Source organism: Xenopus tropicalis, chromosome 4 (assembly GCF_000004195.4).
Source record: "Xenopus tropicalis strain Nigerian chromosome 4, UCB_Xtro_10.0, whole genome shotgun sequence".
Classification (NCBI taxonomy): domain Eukaryota; kingdom Metazoa; phylum Chordata; class Amphibia; order Anura; family Pipidae; genus Xenopus; species Xenopus tropicalis.
In genome coordinates this window covers 84224166-84235453 of record NC_030680.2, presented here as the reverse complement: position 1 = coordinate 84235453, position 11288 = coordinate 84224166, and the positions used below count along the sequence as shown (strand labels likewise).

Below are 11288 nucleotides of genomic sequence, written 5' to 3'. Positions count from 1 at the left end.
ATATTTGGTTATAACAGACTTTGGCCACCAAAATCTCAGGTATATATAGTGTATCCTGGTCCAGAGCGTGCATTGTACAGAGGGGCACTGCAAAGCAGAACAGCATGGGATTCTGACATCAATATAAGTTGACTGAAAATGAGTGATACAATTTGCTTTAAGATCATTAGATGCTGGACATTAGTTATTTATTTTTAATTTCCACCATATTGGTTTCAGTTTTCCTGTCATTATGGTCATTTTGTGTCTCCTGAGAAGATACACTTCAAAATAATGCACAAATATAAAATTGTCTAATACTCATAACAACTGTAACTTACTGTATTTTGACGTAACCCAAGGGAGGGCTGCTGTCAGCGTCAGTTGCAAGAGGGCCTGGCAGCTATTAATTGAGATAGGAGAGGGATTGACTAACAGCCCCGCTGTGACACTCACCTGACTTTTAATGAATCATATTAACAATGGTTCCTATAAAAGGAAACACTTGAGTAAGGCAGGCGTTATGGAAGTTAAGGAAACGCTCCTTTGTTATTTGCTTGTTAATCAGAACCCATAGCAGCAGAGCTGAAAGGAAAGCCTGCTGCACGGGAGTGACATAGTCTCATCTGATGGCAGATGGGGAGAGGGAGTGACAGTTTGGGGTGGGATTGGAATCTGCGGGTGTGTGACTGGACGATTCCTGTGTGTTATGAATGGGGCTTCTATACTGCTCGCCATTCTCTGTTCCCTCAGCACTGCTGGCTGGGCTGTAACCTTGCCATCCTTCCATGTTGTGTCCTGGAAAAGCGGGAGCGGAAGAGCAGCCTCAGGTGCACTTTTGTGACAGGACAATGAGAGGAGAGCGGCTGCCAGGGACCGCACCATCGTACTGAGAGCATTCAGTTCCACATAGCACAGGTGCCGAACGGGTGAGTGGACACGCTGCTAGCACTCTAACGTGACCCAGCTCTTATATGATTGGGGGGGGGGGGGGGGGCACTTTTGTCGTGTGTAACTGCTATCGTTCTGCAAAAAAGTAAACTATAAAGTATGAAATGTCTATGGTAATTCCACTGTATCTGCCCATATCTTGCACCATGAATGTGATAAGAATAACATTATCTGTGTGTGTGTATGAATACATTAATGTACACTAATGGAAAGTGATATAACCATTTGCAATCTATGGGTATACACTGTTTTAACTTGTTTTTATAAAGAGCAAAGTACTATGTTATGTTAACATATAAATAAATTATTTTGTAGAAATGGCATAAAAGCAGATATAATGAAAGACAGGGCAGTAATGAGACATCTACAGCTAGTTGTGCTCTAGTCACACTGTATATGAGGAAAGACTATCTGTTACAGCCCATAATTTCACCAACTTCACTTATGATCTCTGGCAGAATGTGTGTACCCTGGCCTGTATAGTTACAGGGAATTTTCCTCACTCATTGCATATGTCTGTCTGCCTTGGGGAGAGACTACTCAAAGTAAAATCAAGGATTTATATCAAAAGGGTCATAAGGAACATCCTTTATTCAAACTTTTTACTATGCCAGCAAAGATATCACGTGATTAATAACATGACAATACCTGGACAGTACAATGAACAGGAACACAAGGGCTACTGCATATAATATATAAACTTGACCCCTAATGGGCTCAGTAGGGAATTTAAACTTTGTTTTTTTTTGCTGTTGGTGAGCACTTCTACACTGGTCCACATTCAGAAAAATACTGAAGATATTGCTTCAACTTTTTCTTTTGCATTCCTTCTGTTATGTACTATATTCCACTTTTGTTGCCTTCTCTATATTTTTAAATATTCTTATGTGCAACACAAGGGCATCCACTCTGTTTAGAAGAAGGAAGGTTCCGTTTAAATATTCGGAAAGGTTTTTTTACTGTGAGAGCTGTGAGGTTGTGGAATTCCCTTCCCGAATCAGTTATACTGGCTGATACATTATATAACTGTAAGAAGGGGCTGGATGGCTTCTTAGCAAGTAAGGGAATAGAGGGTTATGGGAGATAGCTCTTAGTACAAGTTGATCCAGGGACTGGTCTGATTGCCATCTCGGAGTCAGGAAGGAATTTTTTACCCTCTGTGGTAAATCAGAGAAGCTTCAAATCGAGTTTTTTGCCTTCCTCTGGATCAACTAGAAGTTAGGCAGGTTATTTATAGGCATTATAGTTGAACATGATGGACCTCTTTATAGGTCCCTGGTAATGCCTCACCTTGAGTATGCAGTGCAGTTTTGGGCTCCAGTCCTTAAGAAGGATATTAATGAGCTGGAGAGAGTGCAGAGACGTGCAACTAAACTGGTAAAGGGGATGGAAGATTTAAGCTATGAGGTTAGACTGTCGAGGTTGGGGTTGTTTTCTCTGGAAAAGAGGCGCTTGAGAGGGGACATGATTACTCTGTACAAGTACATTAGAGGAGATTATAGGCAGATGGGGGATGTTCTTTTTTCCCATAAAAACGATCAACGCACCAGAGGCCACCCCTTTAGATTGGAGGAACGGAGCTTCCATTTGAAGCAGCGTAGGTGGTTTTTCACGGTGAGGGCAGTGAGGTTGGGGAATGTCCTTCCTAGTGATGTGGTAATGGCAGATTCTGTTAATGCCTTTAAGAGGGGCCTGGATGAGTTCTTGAACAATCAGAATATCCAAGACTATTGTGATACTAATATCTACAGTTAGTATTAGTGGTTGTATATATAGTTTATGTGAGTGTATAGATTGGTAAGTGTGGGTTGTGTGTGCTAGGTTTACTTGGATGGGTTGAACTTGATGGACTTGTAGTTCAACCCTATGTAATTATGTAACCTACGTCTTTTTTCAACCTAACTTACTATGTTACTATGTAGTGCATATATTACAGTGACCTGTCTTACAGTCACCAAAAGTTAGCTTTATACACTTCACCGTGTTTTCAAATCAGAAGTTCAACTAAAGCTCCCATGATACCTAGAATGGAGTAAACTGAACATGGTTGCGGTTGTAATCAGAGTGTCAAGCTTAGATAACATAAATTTTAATTATGTTCGTGATTCTATGATGGGATTGTGATTAATGGTGACAAGCAAATTGTTTTAGCAGGCATGGATTCGCAGCGAAATTTGCCAAACTTATGTGAAGATAAGCAGCAAAAAATTTAGGGTCACGTGAAAAAAGTAAAGGTCATACCAAAAACATTGTGTGACACCCAAGTTTTTTGTTGTTTTGCAAATTTGTCACTCATCACTAGTGAAAAAGACCAGTGGGAAAAAAATAACTTTTGAAAATAGGATGCAATTATTTTGTAATGTTTATTTCAAGAATTTTTGCTTCTAAGTCAGAATAACAGTTCAGGTTTAAAGGAGCTCTCAATACATGCTCTTTTTTTTACTGCATTGTTCCCAAAGCCATGTGTGCTAGGGAAGTGACAAAATTACACTTGCCCCCAAGTGTAATCAAATGCTCTAAGATTTCCTAGGTGTAGTAAACTATAGTAAGCTATAAGATGTTTGCTTTTAAACAGGTGACCAGTAAATGCTACCTTTTGATTTGATGCCACGGGTTACTGTGCCTGGGCAAATTTATTTGTCTTTTATTACACGTAACCCTTTTTGGCTGTAATACAGGCAAATCCAGCTAGTGATAGGTTAGAGAGGCCCTTTTTCCTATCGGGTCTGGCAGCACTTGTCAGCCAAATTTAAAGACAGAAATGTAACCCCTTTTTGGCTGTGATACAGGCTAGTCTACCTAGTTATAGGTTAGAGAAGTGATCCCTAACCAGTGGTTCGTGAGCAACATGTTGTTCGCCAACCCCTTGGATGTTGCTCCCAGTGGCCTCAATGCAGGTGCTCATTTTTGAATTTCTGGCTTGAAGGCAAGTGTTGATTGCATAAAAACCCAGTGTAAAGCCAAACAGAGCCTTCTATAGGCTACCAGTCCACATAGGGGCTACCAAATAGTCAATTATAACTCTTATTTGCACCCCCAGGAACTTTTTCCATGCTTTTGTTACTCCCCAACACTTTTTCCATTTGAATGTGGCTCACGGGTATAAAAGGTTGGGGATCCATGGGTTAGAGCATGGGGTACATTGGACTCTTTTTTAAAGGATGGGCCTTCACTATGGTGAAGGATTGTTACTGAGGGCATTGTACACCTCCCACTGCCAGATGTAATAAAGTAAAGCACTTTATGCAGTAAAGTAGAACAGACCTGGGTTTATTGTCCAAGACAAATGATCCAAGTGCAGGGTTATCAATAGTCACAAAGCAGATGTAATCAAAGAATGGTAGGTTCAAATTATGGTAATGGCAGAGCACTGGTGCAGCAATGTAGAGAGTTAGTAAGCAATTCTTTATCCTTAGGGTTTCCACCTTAATGGACCGGATCCCCTACAAACGTGAATCAAGGAGAAGACTATGCCTGATACCCTTGTCAGTACTGTGGTCCCTTCACTAAGGGAGTATAGCCTGTAAAGGAGAATACTCGCAGCTATTTCTCCTGGTTGGAGCCAGAAAGCTGCTCTTTCTAACTAAAACTGACTATCACTTTTCTATAAACTGCTATAACAAAATACTATCTTGCCCTTACTAGTCCTCATTCACAGGGTCCCTGTTCCCCGACTTTACAAGAGATAGATGGCTTCTCTAGGGCAGATGGCTTTACTGGGGCCTGTGAGCCAATAATGTAGAACATGTAAATAGCAAAATAGATACATGGGCTTTTGCCCAGTCACAGTGAAATTAGGAAATGGTAGGGGTTAAAGCTATAGGGATTGTTAACCTACATACATAAACTCTTACATGAACTTTAAATGAGGCAATAAATAAAATATACGTATATATGTTTGGGGACAAAACAGTTGTTAGATGCTAAAATTTGTCTCACAAAAATGTTGTCATTGTGAGTAAAAAAAATATTGTTCTCCTTCTACATGTATACTATTTTAACATTCCCTAGTAATATTCAAACGTAAGACAAGTTGTACAATTTGTGACCAGGCGGTCCCTTTAAATTAAGAAGGAGGACAAAGAGTTATCATTACTTCATGGAAACCTCTGACTGGACCTTTAGGGCAAGAAACATGAAGCGAGTTACTCGCCCACAATAAATCTCTGCTATCGTGGGCGAGTAACTGCTCTGAAAAGGCTTTCCACCGGCAACAGTAGAAGTTGCCAGTGTAAAACCCTTCGCATCGCTTTGGTTTCCGAAGTCGTGCGAAGTTGCCTCCAGGAGGAAATTTCAGGAGGACGCGTATGCCATCCCACCGACGATTTACATTCTTGCTAGTAGGCAACTAATCTCCCCATGTGCGACTGCTCTTACTGAGTTCTTTGTGCTTCAATTAACCAGCCACTACAAAGCAGTTTGTTAGTCGTAAGGGCTGTGGCACACGGGGAGATTAGTCGCCCGCAACAAATCTCCCATGTCGCGGGCGACTGATCTCCCCGAAATGCCATCCCATCGGCGAGAATGTAAATCGCCGGTTTGATGGCATACGCGGCGCCGCGATTTCCCCCGAAATTGTGGAAGTTTGCTCTCAAGGCAACATTCTCGTCGGTGGGATGGCATTTCGGGGAGATTAGTCGCCACAGGAGATTTGTTGCGGGCGACTAATCTCCCCGTGTGCCACAGCCCTAAGGCAGGCTAGAAACCTTAACAAGATTAGTGGGGTATTTCCAATTACATTTACTTACCTTAGCTAATGACCTGTTCTTACACTTAAATAATTGCATAATATAATTAATAATACATAAACAAAGTTAAAGATATAGATTTTTGTCAGATTGTTACAGGGCCTGCCCTGTACTGCCTATGTGCCTTACTCTGCCTGCAGTATGCTGCCTGTGGGTGGTGAACCTGGCAGGGGTTTGTTCTGGGAGTTTGATAGCATTTGGAAATAATTATTATATGGTCCCTAAGGTGTATAATTATGTGCTGGGGGTTGCTGTGCTATCCACAGTGGAGGAGAAGGCGGCATATGGATTTAAGGGTATGTCTTAATAAGACATAATATTCTTTCACTTGTGAATGAAGGGAAATATCCCTACAGTGAGCACCAACCATTTGGGTTTTTGCTGCACTACCACCATTAATGTGGGTATGGTCTTAAAAGCTCTGGTGATAACATGGATATGGTTTAAAAAGGGGAGTGGTCAAAATTGGTTTCCATTATCGGCCCTCCACCATGTAGGGCAGAAAAATTTTGGCCCTCAGTACCACAAAAGTTGGACAGCACTACACTAAGATTTAACAGATAAGCTATTGGAATCTGAAAGCATGCTTTAAGCAAAATATTTAACTAAATGCTTTGAGAAAATATTTGATCCTATGGATTATTGTTAGAGGGGAAAAAACTATTCTTGTGTTACTTTTCTGAAATATGTTATGCATAAGAAATTCTATGTAATTAAATTGAATGGATTTAAACATAACACAGACATGTTGACCTGTAAGACCTTCATGTGTTCTACCTCAGGGTAAGTTGTTTTGATTAAAAGCAAGATCAATATTAATATACATTACATTGCCCCAAGGGATATAAAGCATCAGTCATTACAGCTACTAAAACTTCTTTGCTTGAGCATACAATTCTAGAATACAAATTATATTCAGCTTTACATAATGTATGCATATTACAGCTATTCTCAACAGAAAATGTACTGTTAGGTTTTTGTACTCACCCATTCAGTTTTCTTTAGCAGTTTCTAGGATTCTTATGAATTAAAATAATATTTATATTATATTTCCTGTTGTTAGGCTAAAATGGTTTTAAAGGAATTGACTGACCGTGGGTCCCCAGCAGACCAGCATCTATTAAAACTAAGTCAGTTGGTTGGGACTGGTAAATCTCTCAAAGGGACAGTAACACCAAAAAATTAAATTGTATTGAAGTAATTAATATATAATATACTATTCCCCTGCACTGGTAAAACCTGCATGTTTGCTTCAGAAACACTACTATTCTTTACAGCAGGGGTGGGCAATACGTTGATCGCGGTCCACCAGTCGATCCCCCGTGGATTCCTGGTGGACCGCGATCAAGCCGGGGATGCGGAAGTGCTGCGTGAATGCGTACGTACGCTGCATCGCGTACGCACGTATTCATGCCGCACTCCCGGCCGCCGGTTGATCGCAACTAAAAAAATCTGGCCACCCCAGTATGTAAACAAAGATGCTGTGTAGCCATGGGAGTAGTTATTCCAATTGAAATAGGACTAAATGGCACAAGTTACATAGCAGAACTTATTTGTTAATCTGATATGTAACCTGTGCCTTTCCTCCTTTTTTTCCAGCTTGAATGGCTGCTCCCATGGCTACACAGCAGCTTATTTATATAAACTATAATAGCAAACAGACCAGTTTTACCAGTGCATGACAGCAGAATATTATATTTTACTTTAAAACACATTTATTTCTTGGTGTTACTGTTCCTTTAATTTAATATTTTGTAAAATAATTGTAAAAGATGTGTTAGAACTTTACAGTTGGTGTGCTGAAGTTGCTTAGACAAAAACTAATTTATTAAATAGTGGAAAAGCATTTCTAGTAGGTCTTTGCTGTTTCCCATAGAGTTAAATGTAAAACACCTAAAAGTTCAAGCTTTACAGCATGAAAACTGCTGGTGCTTTCAGGCATTTTAGTTGTAACTCTAGAGGAGGCATCAGGGGGTGATTTTGGGCACTTTTGTGGTGCATTAAGAACACACCAGAAAAGTGGATCTGCTCCTATACACCACTCCATCTGCACAGCATCCGCTAGCTTTCAGGCTTCATATTTTTTGCAGGTAGTAGGGTAAACTTTTAGGGTCTCACTACTTTTGCAAAAAAATATGGAAGATGCTTACCAAAAAGGGTAGTGCCCATCGGGCAATAGCGGGCATATATGAATATTTCTATACATCTATATCAGTAGTATGTTCCAGTGACATTTCAGATCAAAACACACAATGGTGGGTTATTGCACATGCATATTGACTCACAGATCTGAAACACATTACAACAACATTTAATGGTGAGTTATTGCATAAATCTGCTGTTATTTTGTGAATGTGTTTTGACTATTTTTATATATGTAAACATATTAAACACTACAAAAACTCATTTATATGCACTTAGCCTATAGTTGTCACCAGAGCATTCAAGTTTCCTCTGTTCATACCTCAGTTAATCACATAATTTGAGATAGAGAAATGCACTGATAGGGTCATTTACAATCAGAATTAAAAGTTGTGAACTACTGACTGAACTACTGAGGGCTGTACTTTCATAATTAAGAACAATGTCTGCATTTTTTTTTTTGCTCAGGACAGTGACATATATTTATTTAATATATTTTATTCTTTGTATATAAATGGGGTGAAGTACTGTAGGTACACACATAGCCCTCAGTGTACTTCTTTTCTAATTGACACATGTTACCATCATTATTTCATTATTGTGCTGCAACTCTGTAGACAGAAAATTTCAGTCAATAAATCACTGTCCCTCAAAGCATACAGCACTCGTATAGGATCTATTATTCTGAATGCTCAGGGCCTGGGGTTTTATGGGTAAGGGTATTCGTCTGCTAAAATCATTTAAACATTAAGTAGACCCAATAGGATTTTTTGCCACCAATATGGATTTATACAGCTTAGTTAGGTTCAAGTACAAGGTATTGTTTTAATATTACTGATAAAAAGGAAAACATTTTTTAAAATTAGAATTATTTATTTAATATGGACCCTATGGGAAATGGCCTTCTTGTAATTTGGAGTTTTCTGAATAATGGGTTGCTCGATAAGGGATACCACACCTGTACAAAGAAATTGCCTATTTTACAGTAGCCACAGACACCACTGAGAAAATCTTTGTATAACTTCCTAGATTGGTTATGATGTATATTATGAGGACAAAGATACTTCCAGTATGGTATTTATGCTGCAGCACATTCTGATGATATTTCAGCATGTGCATTAGTGTCAGAGTGTTTCTCAGAATCCAATATGTGTTGATGTGCATGCGGATATCAATCTGCACATTGTATATATAAATATAGTTTATGTTATGTGTGTCCTGAATATTTTAATTGCATTGAAATAATATGACAGCAAGAAAAGAGACAAGATCTTTTTCTCTAAAACAGATAAATATTATTACAAGTCATGTGTGCAGTCTACCAAAAGTGACAGATTGCCATGTTTATAAAGTGCTAAAGACCAAAAATGTTAAAAAGACAAAATCAGAAAACTGTCTTTTTAAAAGACAAATAGAACATGCTGGAAAATGTGATGTATATCTGGGAAAGGTCCCAATGTGGACCGTAATGTAACGTTGGCTGTTCATGCTGTTTTAAATAAATGTTTTGTTTTTTCACAATAAATCTCGGTGACGCTTGTCTTTTTTGTAGTATTGGAACCCTTTACCAGGCACCTGAGGCATGGTATGTAGCGGTGTGCCATCCTTTGTGTGTGTAAATATATAAATTATTTACACACACAAAGGATGGCACACTGCTACATACCATTCCTTAGATATATTTTTGAGAGGGAGCTTCAGCCAATGCACTGCCTTATTTGCCACTGCACCGGGAAAAAATCCCAATGGGCCTCAGTCCTTGTGGGCCGCAGCTTCCTTCATTATCGTCACAGTAAAAGGAACTTGAAGAACAATCATTTAGAACTGCACGCTTCTCTAATTAAGCCACGTGCTGACTATGAAATCCGATCACTCTGTGCTGTTAAAAGATATTATTAAGAGAAGCATGTAGTTGGAAGCATTTGTTCTGCAAGTTTTATGAAGGTAACAATGACTTTAGTGAAGGTCCAGAGAGAGAGCAGTAATATGCAGCAGGGGGAGGTGGGATCAAAAGGTGCTGCAGATAAGGAGTGGCGGCAGAAAAAGAAATGCCTTAGGGAACCTGCATAGAAGGTTAATAGAAAGAAAAATGGGAGAAGAAAGGTTTCAATAATAGAAAAAAACAGAAGATGTTAAATTTGTGATGGAAAAAGAATTTCAACATCTAAGGAGAGAAGAAAGGGGGAGCAAAAGTACTGAAGTAAAGGGGGAGGCAAGAAAATGGATAAGGTAGACAGAGAAAACGGGGAAGTGAAGGCAGTGCAGACAGTGGGAGTTTTGCTGAAATCTGTGGGATCTTAAAATCTATCAGCACTCATATGTGTGGCAGTGACCTTTTATTGAGCACTGATCATTAACAGTGTACTAACTTTTGCAGGTATTACTTGGATTTCATTTATACTTACCTGCATTCCTCATTTTTTTCCTAAAGGAAAAAGTTTTTGAAAAAGTATATGTTTTAAAATTAAAATCTGAAACAAGGAAATTTAAAAGAAAATTGTGTGAGACAGAAAGGAAAGAGTCACTTTAAGACTAAATGATAGGCTCAGCGAAAAGACAAAAAGCCAAAGGTATTGCCACATATAAGGAGAATCAAGAGAGGCCGCTAATTATACAGGGGGAGTGTCTCAGGAAAAATTTGCGCTCTAAATGGGAAAGGGAGAGTTAACTATTTAAATTGGAATGTAAACCGCACTTGGATAAAGAGGGTTTGACCTGTTTTGTGAACACAACATGCCCATTTGTCTGTGTGTTTCCACTTCATTGCTTTGTACTCTTAGAAAGTTTGTATTAGCAACTGGAGCACAATCCAACAAACAGCATTAGTCTTGATCTGTCACACTGGTTGTGTTGATATATATCGGTAAAAAATATTTTCTGTAGGTCTCAGTGAAATAGTTTTTTAGTTTAGAAAACAGATTGCTTTTAAAGCCGGCATTTACTGTACTATATTAAGTAGTAAACAGTAGACACTAAACACTCATGCACACACTCAGTAAGATAAAAATGTTTTAAAGGGTCGCTAATAGGGATGCACCAAATCTAGTAATTCAGTATTTGGGCTAATCCCCAAATCCTTCGGTATGGATTTGGATGAATACCAAACTCGGAAGCAGGACTTCCCAAAGATGCAGTGAGAAGTACCAATGTGCGAAGTGCGCTGCAAATTTTTTTGAATACATAGGGTTCAGATTTGGTTCAGCAGGCTCTTAAATTTGGCTAAATCCTGCTAAAAATGGCTTTGATTTAGCTAAATTCTGAACCAAACCTGGGATTTGGTGCTTCCCTAATCACTGAATTGGCCCATCATATCAGGTTCTCTGGTGGGCCCATGGTAACCCAGTTCGTCACTGGCATTGAGGTATTTAGGTTAGCGGAAACTTTTATTTGGTGCAAAGGAGGCCAACGAAAAATGCAAAAAAAGCAATCAGTTTAGCAAAAATGAAAAGGTCATTGGTAAAAATTATT

The 11288-nt window shown here is 39.1% G+C and overlaps 1 protein-coding gene across 1 annotated transcript in view; it reads left to right on the top strand.

The window, feature by feature from the left end:
* The first annotated feature begins 732 nt into the window (after positions 1-732).
* pde4b (phosphodiesterase 4B) overlaps positions 733-11288 on the top strand; it is a 273742-nt gene continuing 263186 nt past the window's right edge. The window contains exon 1 of the mRNA XM_031900281.1: positions 733-908. The gene's annotated coding sequence lies outside the window, so the exon portion shown is untranslated. The remainder of the gene's footprint in view (positions 909-11288) is intronic.